The sequence below is a fragment of the Malurus melanocephalus genome, unplaced genomic scaffold, assembly GCF_030028575.1.
Source record: "Malurus melanocephalus ecotype Western Australia unplaced genomic scaffold, MMel_1.1 scaffold_363, whole genome shotgun sequence".
NCBI classification, from domain to species: domain Eukaryota; kingdom Metazoa; phylum Chordata; class Aves; order Passeriformes; family Maluridae; genus Malurus; species Malurus melanocephalus.
Genome location: NW_026623595.1, coordinates 64,352 through 84,714, shown reverse-complemented (window position 1 = coordinate 84,714; position 20,363 = coordinate 64,352). Strand labels below are relative to the sequence as shown.

The 20,363-nt window shown below is 43.7% G+C and overlaps 1 protein-coding gene across 2 annotated transcripts in view; it reads left to right on the top strand.

Moving 5' to 3' along the window:
• The first annotated feature begins 6,213 nt into the window (after window positions 1-6,213).
• Window positions 6,214-20,363, top strand: part of ADGRF5 (adhesion G protein-coupled receptor F5) — a 43,037-nt gene continuing 28,887 nt past the window's right edge. Inside the window, exon 1 of one of the 2 annotated variants that reach the window (XM_057378568.1) lies at window positions 6,214-6,663. The gene's annotated coding sequence lies outside the window, so the exon portion shown is untranslated. The remainder of the gene's footprint in view (window positions 6,664-20,363) is intronic. The other variant, XM_057378566.1, reaches the window with a different exon arrangement.

The following is a 20,363-nucleotide window of genomic DNA, read 5'->3' as shown; positions in this document are numbered from 1 at the left end:
TATGAACCATAGAAGTAAGGAATTTTTCCCCAGTTTTCTATCCAAGACCTTCTACTGCAAGATCTTGGAGTCCCACCACATTCCCTRTAATACAACAGCAATAATCAAGCCCCCTCACCTTCCCTAAACTCTGCTCTAGTCCTTCTGCATCCTCTCTAAGGCTCTGTTCCCAATTCTCTCCTGCATTTCCAACAGACCTTACCTCCCAATGGTGCCTCCAATTCTTTCCTGTACTTTTCCATCCCTTCCTAACACCATAACTCACAYGACTCCTGGATGGCTCTGTCTGGCAACTGCTTCCTGTGTTTGACTATCTGGACAGCTTTTCGAGCTGCTAAGCAGCCAAATGAAACATATTTGTCCTTTAGGYGCTTTTTCTTTAGCCCAGCCCCCAGGAGGAAATATGTAGGTATTTATTAACTTTGAGATTACRAGAAATGGCAAAATATCTGTGTGGTGGTGCATCCCCCACTCCCCCTTGGGCTGCACTGTGRTCTCAGAAATGCTCATTAGGCCTCTGTCTTGACAAACAGCCCCTGGGCTGAGCTCCTCATGAGCTTATCAGAAACACTGTCTGCTCCCAGGAATTTGTGCTGGCTAAGGACACTCTTGTTTCCAACAGCCTTGGGAACTTATTTTTCTTGCCTGAATAACAGCACCAGTGGAACAACGCATTGAGAAGGTGTAAAGGCATCTGAGATGAACAGTTCCCCGAATTCAGGAAATTTTCTCAGGTATGTAACTTGTACACCCTCCTTTAGTGTGTGCGTGAGTGTGAATACGCAAATGCACCGTGAATGTTGCTCCCTTAGACACTTCAGTATTTTTGATTTGTAAGTGTGTTAGGCCTATAAGTGAGTTACTGTTCTGCCTGTAGTAAAATCTATATGACTGTTTTGTTAAATTATTTAAATTTAGCTATTGATTAGGTGCTGTTAAGTTTCAGTGCTGTTAAACATTCAGGCCAAAACTGTTGGTCAAGTTTGGGGCTTASTTTAGCAAGGGGATCTACTCTGAACCTTGTGGCTCAATGGGAAGGTCTTCCTTAGCTCTTTTTATCCTTACCCTTTCCTATTCTTACCCYTTCCCCCACACAGACTTCCCACTGACCTCCATGTAGACAACTTTTGGATAAATTTGAGGTTTAGATTGACTTATTTGCAGTTCTAGTTTGCTTTTYCTCTGTGTGCTTTAACCATCCAATAAGTAGGACAGTGAACCTTGCCAATAAATTTCGTTGCACTTTCCCTTTTTAATTAAATCTGCTTTTGCCAATACATTTGGTAGAGATTCTTTAAGAGACCTTGAAACGCTYATTTACCACACTCTGTCCTTCAGAGAAACTGTGAGATCAGTCTAAGARGTGTTAGAGAAGGAATTTACAAGCRTCACAATACACAAAGTACAAAATCAGTTTTCTTCTCCCAATACACGTGGATATGTCTCTGGATATGTGTCATGGGGTCCTTTCTGGCATTGTTGTCTTCTTTTTGACAGCAGAAAGAGTGTTTCTTGTCCCAGAGCAAGGAAGGACAGCAAAGAAGAATTTGATTTAATAAAAAAATAGGTCTGGGTGCTGGACGTGTGGGGCAGAGGGAACGTGTGATGGTCTCATTCATGTCTGCAAAGGAGAAAAAAAGATCAGATTCACACCAAAAAAGTGCATTTCATATGGAATTGTACCAAATACAAAGGTTTCTGTGTAACCAGAAGTTTCTGCTTTGCCATTATCTATGCAAAAGAGTAAATCCCTTAATGAGTCAATGTATATATAGACCCTCTGCAAGCTGGAATTCATAAATCCTTTCTGAATTTGCCTTTCTTTGGGCTTGATTACCTCTAGCCATCCATGAGGTGTCTCCAAAGCTGCCATGGAAGGATCTGATCTCCACGGACATTTGGTGTGGTGGACATTTGGCACAGAAGGGTGACTGGGAAGCAGCTCTAGRACCAGAATGCTCTTTACCAATAACCAGCATGGTTCACAAACATGTTCTGACYGGGTCAAAAGATCTCTTTTCACTGGAAAGGGTATGCAAATATTTGAACTAAATATGTATGCAATGCCCTGGCATGTACCTCAGTGTGCTGAAAATGGGAATCAGAAATGTTTGCTCAGACCATAATCTTTTACCTTGGAGTGTCTCACAGAGAGCAAATCCCTTCTTCCTCACCTTCACAGGCATGGGAAACACTTTGGAGGACCTACCCAAGGTATTGTGCCTTAATCTCATGGATGACATTTGCTGTCAGAGCAAGGATTTTAAAGCCACATCTTCCTAGACATATTTATTATTCCAACACACACCTGTGCAAGGCTTCCTCTCTCCTATAAATAAATCAAGTTCTGAGTAAATAAAGGACTAAGTGAAAGCAGCATGAGAACACAAGGAAAGGCAGTATACACAGATTCCATCTCCCCACTTTTGTGCCTGTCACAGGGACAAGATGAGAAGAAAAGCTCCTGGAACTCTCTCCCTACATCCTCCTACCCTTTGCCCCAGGACAAGAATACCATTTTTTTTTGGATCATAGTCTAGCACATCAACTTCCCCACCATGCTGGACTACATGCCACATAAATCAGACTTCAAAAGAGAGGTCTTGGCCCTGAAAGCAATCCCAGCTGAGCTCTTCATGTGTTTGAGGTCGCCAGAGTCTGTGCTCTACTGGAGCTTTAACACTTCAAGAGCTCCCATGCCAGCCTTGCCTAAATCCTGCAGGTTATGCTTGTTTCCAACATCAAGAGATGGCCTCTTCCCTCCATCTCCGTGGGGTCTGTCCATCTCACTGGTGGCACCTCCTAGATGATGATAACATTCTTCCATCTTGTTCTGCTCCTGTCTGTCCTTGCACACATCGTGTCTAGCCTGAGCATTGTCCCTTTGACATGTCAGGACCAGGACCATTCCTGGTGAACCCATCCTGTTCCATCTGTGTATCTTCAGCTAYTACTTGTCCCATTGTTTTGGAGCTTTCTGTCTGTACACCTGCAACACAAAGGTACCCTCCTGACTGCTGAGTTTCTCTGTTTTGTTACTATTAAATCTGTTAGTTACTTTTATGCAAAGATATTRTTAATAATAAGTGGAGACTCCACAGCGTACTGCATTGTATGGAGCCTTCAAGCCCCATGTATTGTAGGATACAGCTTTGCAGAGCTCTCCACACCCAAGCCTCTTGGGTGATGATCCCTTCTGCTTGGTAGTGCACCACTAAAAAAGCATTTCCTCCATTGTCCATTGTCAGATGAAACGATGGGAAAATAGGCCATTGCCTGCACCCATCCATTTAAAACAGAGCCCAGCTAACCCAGAGGAAGCTGCTTGAAGTTTCAGAAAGGGATGGGTGGGTTGGGCTTTGTGGGAAGGGACTCAGAAATCCCTGGAGGAATTACCGCATGTATTCTGCTAGGGAAATCCAACAATCGCGTGAGCACAAAGGCTACCAGTAACAGGCGTCTTCCACTTCCTTGACTGCATTTCACAGGAGCTCAAAGAGTTCTCCATTGCTCTCCAGAAGTCCCTGCTTTGGCCTGGGTCTCTGCACTGGGATTTCCTATCAGATACGAAGGCCCTTGGTTGCCTATTGTCAATAACTGCTTTTAGCAGATGAAGTTTTATATAACCTCAGACAAAACATGCTGTTAAAACCACAGTCCACTGAAGCACTCAGAGCCTTAATTTAATAATAAAAGAGTTCCAGTAAGGCTAAAGGCTGAAAGAGYAGATTCTTTATTAGAGATGCCAGGTAGCTGTCTAAGCCAAATAATGTATCTCTGTCTAAGCCAAATAATATATCTCTATCTAAGCCAAATAATGAAGAAAAATGAAGGAAAGCAGCCAGCTGTGATACAGATATGCCAAGTATTAGTGAATCACACAGAGGTTTACATGTATGATTGATTGCTGGGATTATTAAAAATACGGACCTTTGCTTTAAAATTAAATTTCTCAGCTTCAGTTACACACATTTGCTTTTTCTGTGAGTTTTTTTTTTTCCTAGAAGATTAAATATCCATTTAGCTTTTCGGGCAGATGATTACATTATACATTATTGTAGTCATCATCCTATGAAATCATCCTGCTATGATGAAATTCATACCAGTGTAGTAACTAGCCTAAAAACGTCCGTATTATAAACCCAAGTCACTTCAAACTAAAAGAAACTCATAAAGCTGAACAATGGCAGAGTACAACTGAAGTATTCTGAATACCCAAATTGGTTGTTCTGTCACTGCAATGAATTCCTGGTGCTTCAGGAAAAAAAGTCATCTTCAGAGACGTTCATGAACATAAATAGTTTCAGTTGACCACTGGCTGCAGGGAGACAGTCCAGGGCATGTCACTCYTTTTGGTGTGGGACCGTGCAGCCTTCAGCACTGGAGTTGGTTCTAAATATATTCCTCAAGTCAGATGTATAATGAGACATTTCATTACTTCCTTCCTTCTAGGCACATTACAGCAAAGTGAGTCAGGATTTGCTCTCCCYGGTATGAGCAAAGGTTAATTCTTTGCTGTCTGCCAGAATCACCAGAACAACTGAAAAATCCCTTTGTTGTGCACGTGCACATTAGAGCGTTGCAAGTCATGATATTCCTTGATGACAGGACAAGCTTTTGATAAAGCAAAATACCTGCTGTRTCTTTCTTCTAGTGACCAATGGCATTCATGACTTTTATTGGATATAGGTAATGAGATGTCCCAGATACATAGATTGTGTTAAATATAAGGAAATAGGGATCATACTAATTAATCACAAACAGATAAAGATGGGGTATATTGCCCAGGCTCCCTCTCTGTCTCTGTTGCTAGAGAAAGTTTATGATGTCACTGAGCACGTGGATGAGGTTTATTCAGCAGTGAAATATCCAGATGTCTCTTCTTGCTTTTTCACTATGAACTGGATCACGTAGAGTAACTTTAAAGTGATCCTCAGTGGAGATATCACGTTGCTAAAATAAATTCTTGCTGTGTGCAGAAAGAAGGATGCTATTATCAGTATAATCTGAAATCATGGCTCTTAATTTTTAATTCTTAATTTAATTTAATTCTTGATTGTGATAAAAATAAAAAAAAAACCTCTTAATTTTCCATCTCAAGAAATCCTCAGAAATATGGTCCAAACACACCCCAGTCAGACTCTAAAAAACTGAGGGACAAGCTGTTCTCAGCTACTYGTACAGTCAAGAGGTAGAAGCTGATTCCTCTCATCAGGGGTAGCACCTGGACCAGGGATGCCATGGGCCATCTGATGGGTTGATGTTGGGCCGTGGTGCTGCAGTTCCCTTGCAAAAACATCAGAGATGGTCAAAGCCAGRAGAGACAACAGCAAGGAACAGACTGTCCATGGAAGTGCTGGAGGGATTTAAAAGATGTGTAAATGTGGTGCTYAGGGACATGGTTTAGCAGTGGGTTTGGCAGTGCAACATTAATGGTTGGGACTCTGTGATCTTACAGCAAAAACAATTCAGTGATTCTGTATTTCTGTGGAGGCCAATACAGTATCCTTCATTTACCAATAAACCCAGGACTGAATTTTGGGACACCAACCCCACCTTCCAAGGGTGCAGTCATTTGGCTAGTGCTTGAAAAATCCACTCTGGCAGCCCCAGTCAGAGATAAAAGGACCTGCACAGCACAGTTTATAGGCTATTCCAGGAATAGTTCTGGAGGCATGAGTCTGCTCAGATTTCTTCTGCACCTTGACAAGGAATCCTTGCTGCACAGCTGCATTGCTRGGTTGTTGCTGAACACAAACTCCACATGGAATGGCTTTCCAATATTAGTTTGCTGAGTATCTCAGCACCTGTTGGCATGAAAGGCACCGTAGCTGAAAGTCTGAGGAGCACCTTTAGGCTCCAGACGATTCAGTGTAGTGACAACTGAGACTCTCAGAACAGTATACTCCAGGTTAAAAAAAAAAAAAAAAAAAAAAAAAAAAAAAAAAAAAAAAAAAAAAAAAAAAAAAAAAAAAAAAAAAAAACAACAAAACCAAACACAAAAAGTAATTTATTTTACTTCCAAACCCCTGATGACTAAAAATGTGTTCTGCTCACCTTGAAATCACGCTCCCCAGCAGCTCTGTTAGCACCCCCGCCCAAGCGTCCCTTACATCCACTTTCCCCCCAACAGCAGGAAATCGCTTAGAAAATGTTTCCAGGTTCCTTCCTGGCCAGAGGTCACCTCCGTGTTTCGGAGCAGCAGGAATCACCATGTTCTCTGACACAACAAACGGAGGAGGAAGATCTGTCCTGCCCTTCCAGCTTTCAAGCYTGTGCTTTTTAGCTGCAACTCCACCCTGCGCTGGTGGAGAAGGGATCAGTTCCCACTGATCGCAGGAAAGGGAGGTCACGGGGTTTGCTTGATTAAATCACCACAAGCCAAAAGGTGCTTTTGCTCACTGAGAATTGCTCACGGGCTCATTCTTTAATTTGTTCCGAAAAAAAAAAAAAAAAAAAAAAAAAAAAAAAAAAAAAAAAAAAAAAAAAAAAAAGCGCCCAACAAGCAACAGCACACGCGGAAAAGCAGGTGTGTCGAGATCCTGGGAAAACAAAGGGCAGAGGCTGAGGCAGGAGGTGACACTTGGATGAGAAGTTTCCATCCCAGCACAAGAGGACAAGTTTGGAAAAGACTGGACAGGACCAGCACTTGTTGTCCTACAGGTATGGATGCTRTGAAATGTGGCATTGCTTTAACACTTTGCGGAATTAAGGAATTTTTGGGGCCAGATTCTGGCAGTGTGSTGCAAGCTTTGCCTCACAAGTAAACCCGCTGCGGGTTTCTGCCCAGGGGAACTGCGATCGGCGCGTGTTTCATTCTGGGGTGATTAGCTGGCAGTTTTCTGTAGGATGCTTTTGGCTGTTCAGGGTATGAATTAAGTCGTTCAAGCTTCTGACAAAGTACTGCTGTCTGTTCATTTGGCTAGTGAATGCGAATAGAGGCTATGATTGCTTTAGTTTAAGCTCGAGKCTGCAGAGGTGAAGCGGGACATGCACGGAAATGTCGTGCTAATCCTGATTGCATTTATTACCTCCTAAATCGTGCTGCAGAGTTTCAGAGAGAAAAAGTCAATTGCAGTAGCATTTAGAATTTTTTTCCGCATCGTTTTCTGCTTACAGTGGCTGGAATTTGTAATGCAGATGCAGGCTCTGTATTTTTATTAGCAGTATAGGACGGTGGGTTTGTTTCTTTTAAGAGCAATCTCCCTTCAGTTTCATGTTAGGTGAAACTTGCTGACAGGGGAGAGGGACACCCACGGCCACAGCCTGAGAAACTGCTGTGTACTGCATCACATTTATCTTGTTTCCATTCTTTTCTATCTGTGTTTTCAGCTCTTTAAGTGAAAGCCACTTTTGTGGTAGTGTGTTGAAGTGCTGGAATGCTGCTGCCAGTGCTCAGTGTCGAGGGGGGTACAGGGAGGATTTCTGATGCTTTCACCTCTTGATGTCTATTTCCCCAAAAATTCYGCCCCATTTCCAAACATCCCTGGTGTAGCAGTATCCACTTTGTTTAAATGATCATAATACAGAAAAAAAAAAGTTGTGACCTTGTACAACCTTTTTCTCTCTCCCATTATGGGAAAGCGATGGTGAACTACGTGCACAAGGAGCTTTTGGATTTGGGCGAGAAAAGGTGTCATTATTTGAATGCTGTAACTCACACTGTCAGTGACAGTTTTAGGAGGCAATGAACTTGTGACAGGCAAGGGAATAGCAAGACAAAGGTTGCTGTGAATTTGAAAGCCTAAGGCTCATTTCTTCTGCTTCCATCACTTACTGTTGCACGATGAAAATGGTATTTTGCAACCCATAAATTTTGCACTCACCCAGAAAATTTCTCAYCTATTTCTGTCACTTAACCTGTCCAGTGATGCCTGGCAACATTGCAGAATGAAGTGATATTCAGGGAAATTTGGGGCAAATCTTTAGCACCTGTGTAGCAGTGACACTGGACTGAACTCAGTGATGGGTCAGCCCGTTCAGCAGGGACCTGGTGTGACTATTTGGCATCTGTCACTATTTAACTTCCCTAGATTCGTCTGAGTTTGCCTCCGGTGATCCAGGTTTAAAAAACAAACAAAGAGAACATGCGTAGGCACTGGGAAGATATCTTTGTCCTGATCTTCTTGGTTATTTTTATTTTTTTAACACCTCTTAGGCAGGCTTAATAAAGCAGCTCTCCAACATCTGAATTGCAGACGTGGGAAATTCCTCAAACTAGGCAGAGCTTCCTCTCATTGTTATAACACAAAAGACCAGTGCAGCCTTTACTAGAGTTCCTTTTTTTAACCCATTCATCTTGACTAAGAAATCTACCTGCTGCTGCCATCGCTCARGGCTGTGATTCACAATTTGCTAGAAGACAGCAGACAAGCATGGATGTGAATTGCGTCATCCATGTGGACATAATTATTTTGGGGTTGTATTGCACTTGAAACTGAAATGGTTTGCTGCTGGAATTAATCTCAGCCAKGTGCAAGASTTACGGCTTTTTAAGATCAAATGGRATGAATCTACAATAAAACCAAACTCCTTGCAGAAAACCATTTCCAGTTTTTCATTAAACAGATCAGGATCGTGATCTCCAAGAGGGTTCAATTGCCATTCATGAGCAGATCCACCATAATTGCATGATTATACAGAGTTTACTTCTCAAATGATCCTGCCTGGGGGCAGTTACCGCCCATGGATTAATCTGATCCAGCACCTGCCGTGCTGGCAACGAGCAGCAGCTCATCCCCCTTATCTGTGCTGGGCAGCATCCTGAGAGCWCTGAGCCAGCACTGGGTGAGGGCAGGAACTGTGGGGCTGTGATAGTGGCCCTTGGCAGGCTATATTAGGAATGTGGATGAGATGGTGGAATGCACAAGGTAGGTGTGCAGGAACAGGAAAAATGGGAAAGAGAAAACAAAAGAAGATTTGCAATGGCTTGTTTCTCTCTGATGGGCAAGTGATCAATTCTACATTTGTTTGGTTGGGGTTTTTTCAGAAAATATCAGCTCCCTTAGAGCAGATAATTCACTGTAGCAGGTTGTCTAGTAATTACAATGCTGTATTTGCATATTACAAGGCTGCACCACTGGACTTTGTTAAGAAGGTTTTGACTACATTTGCAGGCTATTCCAAAGGTTTATCTGCTGCTGATGGTGGCCTAGAAGAGGTTTCACTCTGACACCCATCCTATGACATGACATGAATGGATTTTGTAGCCTTAATCCACCATCTCTGTGCACAGTTTTTATCTTTTCTACAAACTTCAGTTTATTCCTCGGGAAGCCTGCAATGAATTCTGCCCCAAAGCCCTTCCCCTCCATCATGATTCTCATCTGATCAATCCAAACAAGATKGGTGTGCTGGGTCTGGCTGGGATTGAATTAACTTTCTTCATACAGTGCCGTGGTTTAAATTTGTGGCTGAAAGAGTGTTGATACCATATCAATGTTTTGGCTGTTGCTGAGCAGTGMTTGCAGAGCATCRAGGYTTTCCCTTTTTCCCACTGACCAGAGTGGGACCTAGTGAGTAGGATGAGAACTGGGAGGGATTTCAGCTGGGAAAGATGATTTGAATTCACAAAAAGGATGTTTCAAACCATATAACATCATGTTCAGCAATGAAAAAAAAAAATGAATGATTGGAGTAAGGGCTGTCTTCCAAAGTGGCCCTTGCTTGGACATTTTCAAGGTATACATCTGCTTGTGGGAGGTAGTGAAGGATTGCCTTTGCATCACTTCTTTTTTCTTTCCCCTTTCTTACCCTTATTTATCTCTATCCACTCATTTTTGTCCTTTTTCTCATCCTGTTCTCTCCTCCATCCCTCTAACAGTGGGCAGTGAGTGGCTGTGTGGGTGCTCAGCTTCAGACCAGGATGAGCCCATGAAAACAGGATATCCAGCCCACCCTTCAGACACCTTCTGATTGACCACTTTTGAATAAACAGAAGTTTTTTTCCCAGATCAGGAAAAAAAAAACCCTTTAAATTCCCTTGTGTCATCTTCATAGGCTGATTTTACAAAGCAATACTTGTTGCAGGAAGACCTCAAAGGTCACCTAATATCGACCCCTCCTAGCACTGAATTCCTTCATTCAGGATGAAAAGGGAACCACATCTCTTTTGCCTTTTAGGTATTTCCACAAGTCTTGCTTTATCAGATCATTAGTGCAATCACTGATGGGTTTTTCCTGCCCCAGGGTCTCTCTAAGCACCCTGTGAAGCAGAGACAGACAAATATCATCCTTATTTGGCAGTAGAGAGCTGAGGCACAGAGAAAGTCAGGATCTGCTTACAATATTGGCTGCTGCCAACCCAGTGTGTGCTTAAACCCACCTCAGCAGGAGGGAGAACACTGTGGCAGCCAGGTCTGAGCATGCCTGTGAGTAGCAGAGCTGTATGTGCTCCCCATTTAATTATTAATAMGAAATATTAATTTCCAAATGCCTTCCCTCAAAACATAATAGAGCGGTGATCGAGTATGTAATTTACTGTCCTCGGAAATTCCTCAAAACGACAGAGCTTCCCCCAATTGTTCACACACAGAGGAAAAGCTCTAATAGAGTTCCTGCTTCGGCTCAGTCCTGTGAGCACAGGCTTGGCCCTCCACAATCATCAGGCTGAGTGTGTAAAAGCCATCTTCATTCCAAAGATRTCCCTACGTGCCTTATGACAGGTGATTCACAGTATGCCCCATGCTCCTGAAGCTGTTTYACTGTGCCTTCTTGAGAGAGAAATTCTTTAAATTCCCACAGTGTCCCTCAAATTTGGGCTGGCTGATCCTAGGTCTGAGATCCTGGATGAGGTTGTGCATGCCTCAAGTGTCTCTGGCAGTAACACAGGACTGATGGCACTTCCTTCCTTCCTCCCTTCCTCTTGTTATCCATCCTGTTCCAAGTCTGTGGCTTAAAAAGTTCAACTGCTGTTCATAACCACCGTCCCTTATTGCAATTAGGACACACCATGTGTTAAACTCATAGTCACAGAATGCTTTGGGCTGGAAGGGACCTTAAGTCTCATTTAATTCCAACCTCTCATTTCATTCCAACCCTCTGCCATGGGCAGGAGCACCTTCCACTATTCCAGGCTGCTCCAAGCCCCATCCAGCCTGGCCTTGGACACTTCCCGTGATGGARTAGCCACAGCTTCTCTGGGCAACCTGTGCCAGGGCCTCACCACCCTCACAGTAAATAATTTCTTCCTAATAATTAATCTAAACTGCTCTCTTGCCAGTTTAAAGCCATTCCRCCATGTCCTCTCACTCCAGTCCTTTTGTAGGCCTTTAGGCRCRGGAAGGAGCTCTGAGGCCTCCSTGGAGCCTTCTMCAGGCTGAGCAGCCCCMGMTCTCTCAGCYTGTCCYCACAGGGGAGATGTTCTGTATTATTATTGAAAATCTGCCTTAAAAGCTGCCTGCTTTTCCTAAATGCCTTGTTTCTGGACAGCTCTGCAGTGGTTATTCTAGCACTGTTCCAAACTTGGCAAATGCTTTATCCATCTGACAGCAGTTAAGGAAAGCTTCCCTTGTCCCTGATATAAGTACAGGTGCTTTGAGGATGTTGAAGCAGATGAGGTTCCTAAAGAAGTAAGGCCTGGATTGCCTGTAGAGCGAGCAGAGAGAAGCAAAGGCCTCAGAAAATTTATAGGAGATGCCACCCAAGTTCAGCACCAGCCTCACCCCTTKGAGGGCAGGGGAGCTGGAGAACCTTCTTGTTCTTGATTTTGCATTTTTCTTTAGGCCGTGCTAGAATGAGGAGAAGCAGCATCACCTCAGCAGTGCAGGGTGAGTTGACCTCGAGGCCATCGGGCAGGGCATGGCTCACCTCCATGGGCCTCAACTCTCTTTTTCTCTCTAAACAAGGCTGTGCTGCTGACTGGGAACAGCCCCTAGCCCACACTGTTCTCTGAAGAATTTCTGTGAATCTTGGCATTAGCGATGGCAGAGACAGAGATCGTGGTAATTATGGACTAGGCCTCCTAAAACAATGCAGAAAGAGGCCTCAGCAGTGCATCTACTCAGGCACTACATCTCGTGGCAGGTGTTKGTTTAAGCTCTCCAAATGCACCCTATGACTGTAAAAATGCCATTCTTTGGTGTTGTGTCTCATGAGCAAATCTGCCATCAGGTGTCACTTGTCTTTTCATTGCTGTGTTTTCATACCATGTGAGCCCAACATATCATTCCCTGRTCTCAGTCTGAAGTGTGATGTAATTTTGAATGAGGATAAGAATGTCTGAAGTCTATCTACTGTTCCTCAAAGTCCTCTTAACATTAGTAAAACAAATTAGTCCCATCTGTTTTGACAATGCTRTGGCTTGATCTCACACCTAATGCCAATGATGAAGATATAAGAGTTCTGTTAATTTTGAAAACATTATAGACAAGTGTAAGCTTCCAAAAAGTTAAATAGCAGCATTGYTTAGCCTTTCTGGGTTATCTTGAGCTTTGAAAGACAGATCAGTACAAAAATAGTAACCCTGGAACTGAAATCAGATTACAGAAGGGAATTAAGAGTTATGGACAACAGAGACCTGCTTTCACTGGTTTGAGGSATTTCCCTCCATTTATATGATTCTGTTTGCAAAAGGTGGATGCTTATTTRTACTTCCACCTTTTTGTTGCTAGGTGTGACAAGCCAGCCCTCAGACAGGAAACTTCCTCTAATGCAGAGTAGGATTATACAAACTCCAAAAAGTTGACACCTACACAACTTCCAGGAGCTTCCTACACAGCCAGCTGTGCTTGCAGCAATGACAGGAAAAAAATCAAGAGGTTAATAAAATGAAATGAGCAGGAAGCATGCAGTCATCAGACTTTCTAGGACTTCAGTCTATAGAAGTAAGCCATGTCTGGCCTGACTCAGGGACCCAATCCAAAACTCATTGCAGCCCGTGGAAATTCCACTGCAACGGATGTTGTTAGACCTCACTCTTCACTACATTGATATGGGAGTACCTGGTGAATTCCTCCTTCCTGGTACTCCCACAGTGCTGAGTTTCAAATTTCTTGTGYTGCTTCTTGCTGTGAAATAGGCCTGCACCCCACTGCAGATTCTCCAAAAAACACAAGGAGAAGGGAAAGTTCATGGCTACATCTCTTCTTTCACCCCATTATCAGTTGAGGTGGCCTCTGCTTTTCCACAGCTTTTCAAAACATGTAGTACCCAGCTGCATACAAAGAGCTGAAACAGAAGGGTGAAATTCATTGTTTAGATATTTTTTCTTTTTTGTTTGTTCTTTCTACCAAACTTCAACATGAAGGTCAAGCAGGAGGCCTTAGCTGGAGTAGAGAAAAAAACTGATTGGAAGTGAGAAAGAACTTCCAGGCAGAAGAGAAAAATTGGGCAGTGCTTTCTTTGTCTGGTAAAGTGCTGATTTAAATGTCATTTCACTTTGGTTTCAGCTATCACTGTTTTCAGCCTGGCATATTAATGTGCCACATGGCATGAGGAACGTTCACCCCTTCACTTATCAGTGCCACGACATGTTTGCACAAAACTAACAAAAATAGGAATTACCCCTCTATTCCCCTGGAAAACAAAACCTGTGCTCATGTCCTAGAGATCCCTGAGCATCCCATGGAACTCAGCCCCCTGCACCACGCTAGGCATGGAGCTGGAATAACACAGCTCCTCAAACATCACAGAGAAAGCATGCCACAGCCTGTTTATTGCCTGTTTGAATCCTTATCACCAAGCAGTTCAGTTTTGTGTCCTTGATTAATTTCTGTTTATTTTATTTTTGTTCTCATTCAGATGTGTTATCTAAGGTCAGTGCAACTTCCCCTGTCCCCCCTTTCCCTTTCAGCCAACTCTCCCATGAAATATTGTTGTGCYTGGGTGTGTGTTTCTTAAAGTCATTGTGTGTTTTCTCTCTGAAACAAACATTGTCTGATCATCCAACTTATTACGCACTACCCAAAGGTCATGCTTTATGCAGAGAAAGGAAAGCTCTTCTGTTGTGGCTGAGGAATAACAAACTGGACAAGCACTGAAAACAAGGGTTTAGCCCCAGAGTTCAAGACTCTGGAAAAATGTTCCATAACTGTTTGCAAATGGTAACCATTTGCTGCTACAGGCAAYTGGTCATGGAGCCAAACTGTCTGGTGCCAGCCACAGATCTCTCCCTTCACACCTTCTTAGCTACAACAAATCCTCGTTCCTCTCCACATACATTCTTCACCTCCACAGATCTCACAGCAGCACAGGCTTTTCATTCAAAACACCTAAAGAAAGGCAGAGTTGTTTAAGTCATAGGAAAATGCTGGCATGGGCATAACTGACCTTAAATATATTAAAAAAAATACAGCCAAATTGGAAAGATGTTGAGCATGTACAAAAGAGGCAGGAAGACTGTTTTGCTTAAATGGCATGGAACTCCTCAACCTTGACAGCTGATGGGGATGTAAAAGTGATGTCGGTCATATGAGGCCATGGGAAAAAAATTGCATTATGTAGTTTGACAATTAGGATCAAACTTGACCCTAATGAGTGGCAGATTCAAAGCAAGCAAAGGAATTCAGGCCTCTTTGCTTCTGCAAATTATGGATTCTGGACATTCCTCTAGGTTTTCTTATTTACTTAATTTGTGTCAACAGGCCATTAGGGCTGTTCAACACCAATGACCTGCCTTTGCCTCCAGAAGTCCCTGTAGCTCTGGTAGCCAGAAGCAGAAGGAACATTCTGAAAATGTGCTGCTCCAAACTTACTTCACTTTTGTAAAACTCTTCTCTTTTGTAAAACTCTTCTATAATCCATGTTGGATAAAAAACAGCTGGGCTAGAGAACCCTTGGATCCAACCAAGGGCAAATCTGYTCATGGCATTAAGCAACCAGAGCCCATTAGGAGGGATGGAGAATGGTCTCTCAGTGAACAAAGCAGTAAAAGCACAGAATTCAAGGTTTTTACAGTGAGGTTTTAAAGCAGAATACAGCTGCCTGACCACACAAGGAGCTCTTGGTCTCAGTGACCCAGGACATGTCTTACAGCCGGAGGAGAGGGCCAAGAGCTGAGGCTGTGGGCTAACTCCCTTCTCACAAAGAGCTCCTGGTTGAAGATGTGTTGTGCCTGCAGAGTTATTTGTTATCTTCTTYCTGCTGATGCCAAAGGTGTATTCATTTCCATTTTGGCACAAAAGGGGCCACTTTCCAGACACAGCATTTAGAAAGGTTTCAGCCAACAGCAATAAGATACCTCTGTGTGGAATGGCTGCATGGAGAAGGATAACTGTGGCTTCTGAAACAGAAATGCATGTTCCAACTTCTGTATTTATAGCCCCTTACCAAAGAAGCCACTCCAGGGTGGGGTGTGTCTTTAGGTCCCCTCATCAGTTATTTTTAGACATTGACAAGATCTCCCTGTGCCTTTCCTTTCCCAGGCTAAGCAGCTCTCTGAGCCCTCTCCTGGCATGACAGATGCTCCAGCTCCTYAATAATTTTYATGGCCCTGTRCTGGACTCACTCCAGTGTGTCTCTCTTGTACTGGGGAGCTTGGGAGCTGGACACTGTGTTTAAGATGCATCCAGAACCAGGAAATCTTCTCTTTCTTATGTTTTAGCATCAAATGAGAAATGTTGTCAMCAAGATTCTAGAAATGACTGGCAGGATAAGAAAGGCTTCCAAATGTGTCTGCCTGTAAGAGACAGAGTTGGTGAGTCACACAGAAGGATAAGGTGGAATGGGCCAGGTGCCCCTGTGTGAACAGAGATTACCTGAGCTAAGGAACCCAAGAAAGGAGCCACACGTCTGAAGGAATGTCTATAGAAGCAGCCTGGCTGCCAGAAATGAGCTACAAAGCCCTGCTGCAAGGTATTACAATGAATGCCGACAACATGTTATTTCTGGCTCTGGTAGAACCCAGGTGTTTGTATCACACTGCACTGGCAAAGCCATAGAAGCCATGAGCTATCACAGAATCATGGAACATGCTGAGTTGGAAGGGACCCACAGGATCATTCAGCCCAGCTCCTGGCTGTGCACAGGACCATCCCCAAGAATCCTGTGGCTATCACCTTCCTGCCACAGATTCCCTCCCTGCCCTAACACAGTGATGTGGCTGTGTATCATATTGTATCATTGTCACCCAGCCCCATGGGAGAGGCTGGCCAGGGGTCCAGCCTTGGTGTGGTACCTTCCCAGAGGGGTCAGCCRTACAGCTGGCCAGCAATCAGGACAGTGTTCATGCCTCTCCAAACATGCCAGACTGTTTCTCACCTCCCTCCTTYCCTGAGTTAATGCTTAGCCAGTAACTGTGGCAGTTGATGCTTATTCATGCAAGAATACCCTCACTGATCTGGCAGATTGCTGTTCTCCAGTGACAAGCGGTAAGTCCAACTGTGAACTGTGCCGGGAGGGCTAGGAAAACATTCCAGGGCTGGCTGGCATTGTCCAGAATGTGTTAAAAAYGCTCACAGAAACTTCTTTTGGCTGYTCTCARAGCATTAGGAGTGACTGGAGAATGTGATAATTTGGACATTCAGCTGGGCAGTGTTTTCTTGTGCTCTCTGTGATCCAGCTGAGTGGTTCCCATTTCAGCTACTGTGCCCTGCAAACACGAGTCCTGCAGAGTTGTTTTCTCCTTGCAGGAAGTCCTGCATGGTGTGATTCGAGCCTGATCCTCAGATAGCTGGGGCTAAACTATTTTCATTTTCCATGTAGATTATTTGGGTATGTAAAAAGGTCATCAGCAATTCACGGGAAGGCTTACAGAGGAATAGAGAAATCTAAAGTCATAATCATAGGTCAAAAGGAAAGGTAAATACCTCAAGAGCAAGGACGGAAAATGTGAGCCTCTGTAGAAAAAGGTGTGAACCAGAGCCCTCCTCTGGAATTATAATTTTGGGGAAATCCTTGATAAGGTTGTAGATAAACTTTACCTCCTCTGTGCTTAAACCAGGGAGAAYATTGCACTGCAAAGGTCCAGAAAGGAATTCCTAAACTTGTCTAAGGTAGAATCACAGATTGGAAAAGACCTCTTAAGATTAAGTCCTACCATTAACACAACCTTGCCAATCCACCATTAAACCATGTCCCTTAAGCCCRCATGTACACATCTTTTAAATACCTCTGGGTATGGTGACTCTCAGCACTGCCCTGTGCAGCCTGTTCCGGTGCTTGACCCCTTCCTTGAAGAAATTTTTCTAAATATCCAATCTAAACCTTTCCTGGAGTGATTTGAGGACATTTTCTCTTGTCTTGTTGTTTGTTACCTGGGAGCASAACCTGACCCCCACCAGGCTCTACCCTCCTTTCAAGGAGTTGTGGAGAGTGAGRAGGTCCMCCCTGAGCCTCCTTTTCTCCAGGCTGAGCCCCTCCCAGCTCCCTCARCTGCTCCTCATCAGACTTGTGCCCAGACTCTTGTCCATCTCTGTTTYCCTTCTCTGGACACACTCCAGCCCCTCAATGTCCACCCTGTCATGAGGGACCCCAAACCAAGTGTGGGATTTTTTATRTCTCAMCAGTACCARGCACAGGGGGACAGTCACTGCCTTGGTCAGTCCAAACACAGTCTGAGAACACAGATCCCTGCCCTTGCACATCTCCCCTGAATCTCTTTGAATTCATGCATTGCACAAGCTGAAGAAGTGTAGAAATACATAGGTAATTGGAAGAGAACAGCAAACAATCTGTCACCCCGTTGCCACAAACTCACACGGAGACAGAATCAAAGTCTCTCTTCCATGTCAGCAATTTTATAGCCTGTTCTTAAAAACCTCCACTGAAGGGAATTTAGCAGCTGCCCTGGGTAACCTAATTTAGTGCTTCTGAACATTACAAGTACATATTTTCCATTATCACCAGCATATTTATCTTTGCTTGAGATTGTGTGACTTCCCAACATGTCAGTCCTTTTTCAAGGGACAAAMTGTTATTGTGTCCATACCTGAGTCTTGTCCTATCTAATCTGAACAACCTTCAGCCTGTTCACAAGATTATTCTTGCTCTTGTCACTGAGGTTATACAATCTCGTCTTAGCATTCCCATGGCTCTCCTTTGGATGCTTTCCAGTACAGCAACATCCGGACACAGCGCTCCAGCCAAAACATCAACAGTGCACTTTTKTTACCTCTCAGGTCTTAAATTTAAAATATTTGTTAAAAAATTAATAATGASATTTTAACATCATTACAATGAGTGAATTTAGGTAGCAATTTCTTAGGACTCCCTCCAGAGTTTTTTCTGCAAGGCTAAGGTGGGCAAAACTATCCAAAGTCATTTGATAGAGTTAATAAATGAAGCCACAGGTGTTGATAGATTCACCCCAAAAACCTTTAGAGCTACACATTAGCTTCAATATGCTTGAGATTCATCTGTCCACACATGTTAAAAACACWACTTTGAGTGGCTGAACACACAAAATTCAGGCTCAGTAATAAGAACAGCAGATGGTGTAAGACCCTGTAGTGTTGGATCCAGTTTCTTCTGCATTTGGATACAGTTGACAATGGGRTTTGATTGCACAAATTGCTGAGATTCATTTCTAGAGATGAGACTGAAGTGTGAACATCCAGGACTGGAATGAGAATGGATGAGTCGAGAGCTGCAAGAGCTTCATTTCTAAGTTGTTTCCACATTTGCTTTCGCTTTGAACAGTATCTCCCAGGGTGCACTATGTGGGAACATCACCTGCTTTGTCATGCATGACAGATGAGGTGTGTTCACATGCTTTTGCAACCACACATTTCCAGTGAATTACAGGATCCACACAGCACTGCCTTGTTTTGGATGAGTGCTCCTGGTTCAGAGCAGGTGTCCTTTATCACACCTCTTGCTCTCCCAAACCTGTGAAGGCTARCTGCAGGCTCAGATGTTTAAATAAAAAAAAAATGTTCTGGGGTTAAAACTTTAAATCTTCAGAATCCAGGAAGTTCACAGTTTCTGGTGACATGACAGTACATGATGAATGAGTACAGGAAAAAACATCAGGATGATCAGGACATCCCCTGTGYTCACATACCAAGTTGATTACATATCTAATGTTCTGACATTGTATGGTTTTCACATTCTCCTGCAAAKTAAACCAAGATTTCTCATACCTTTAAGCTGCAGTTGGATGATAAGCCTTGAGCAGAAATCCTCTTTTAAGAAAACCTTGCTGACATTGTTTCTCATTTCCACACCGCAGTGTACTCTTCCTTAAAATTTTTGAAAGACATGGCAACAACAACAAAAAAAAAAAACCAAAAAAACCAAAAAAAACCAAAACCACGGAAACAAACAAACAAAAAGAGAGTGTTTGGGCAGAGAGGGTTTAATGCAGACCAGTTTTCCAGTCAAGGGCTAGCAATTGGAAAGTGTGGCTCCACTACAGTCAACTCAGCCTAAGCCAATTCTGCCTCCCCTTCAGCTCAGTCTCTCACTGGTGCTGCTGCTCATCCAAACCTGCAAGCAGTCAGCCAAGGRAGCAACTGTGGGAGGAGATGATCAGCTTTTTCTGTGGGGATACACCATGGACTGGTGTTGAACAGCTTGCTAGGGCAGAAAGGAAGGAGTTCCTCCTTGTCCTTACCTTCGTGCCTTGTCTGCCAACTCCTGTTCCTTCTCCTTTCCCTGCTTGGGGCCACTTACCTGCTCCTCTCCTTGCTCTGGCCCTGGCACTCACTGGGACCTTCTTTAAGCTGGTCAGACTCGCTCAGACAATAACAAGCTGAACACTTTATTGCTGCTTTAGTTTTCTGCAGGGACAGGGAGTTAAACTGACTGACAGGCACCAGCACAAAGCCTTCAGTGAAACCAGTCTGCAGAGAGATAGGCGATGGCATTAAATGCTGTGATGAAGCCTTGATTTTCTGCTTGTTCAGATTCCTGAACCAGCTTGGGTGGCCAATAAATCAGACCAATGCCACCACAACAGTGAAGACAAAGACATGCTGTAAGGGCAACGAGGGCATCAGTCATTTCAATTTAATCACCTTAAAACTGCTGCAAAAGGCYGAGTTCTGACTCACCACATTGTAGGGAGCAGCAGGCAGCCAGGTTTGCAGAAAAGGGAACAGACCTGTCTCCTGAATCAATCAGTGTTTAAACAGTAATTCCCCACAACATGAGCTTAATCCCAGGGTTTTCCTCACACATTACAYGAGCTCAGTGAGTCACTGCCTCACACTGCTGTGGAAACAAATTCCATTGATAAACCAACTGTTATCAAACACTTYAGGGACAAGGACTCCACTGTTATTTGGAAAGATGTCCCCTATTTGTCAGTGTGTTCTTGGCTCCAGATTTTGTTCAAGGTAGAAACATACGTAGCACATCAGAATTTCCCCTGGTTTCTGGGAATTCCRGTAGCCACCAGAGCCATAGGTCTGCATCTCTGTGCAGCTTCTGCAAGAGCATAAATGTGTCATCACAGAGCCTTCCAYGTCCAGCCCACAGCGAGC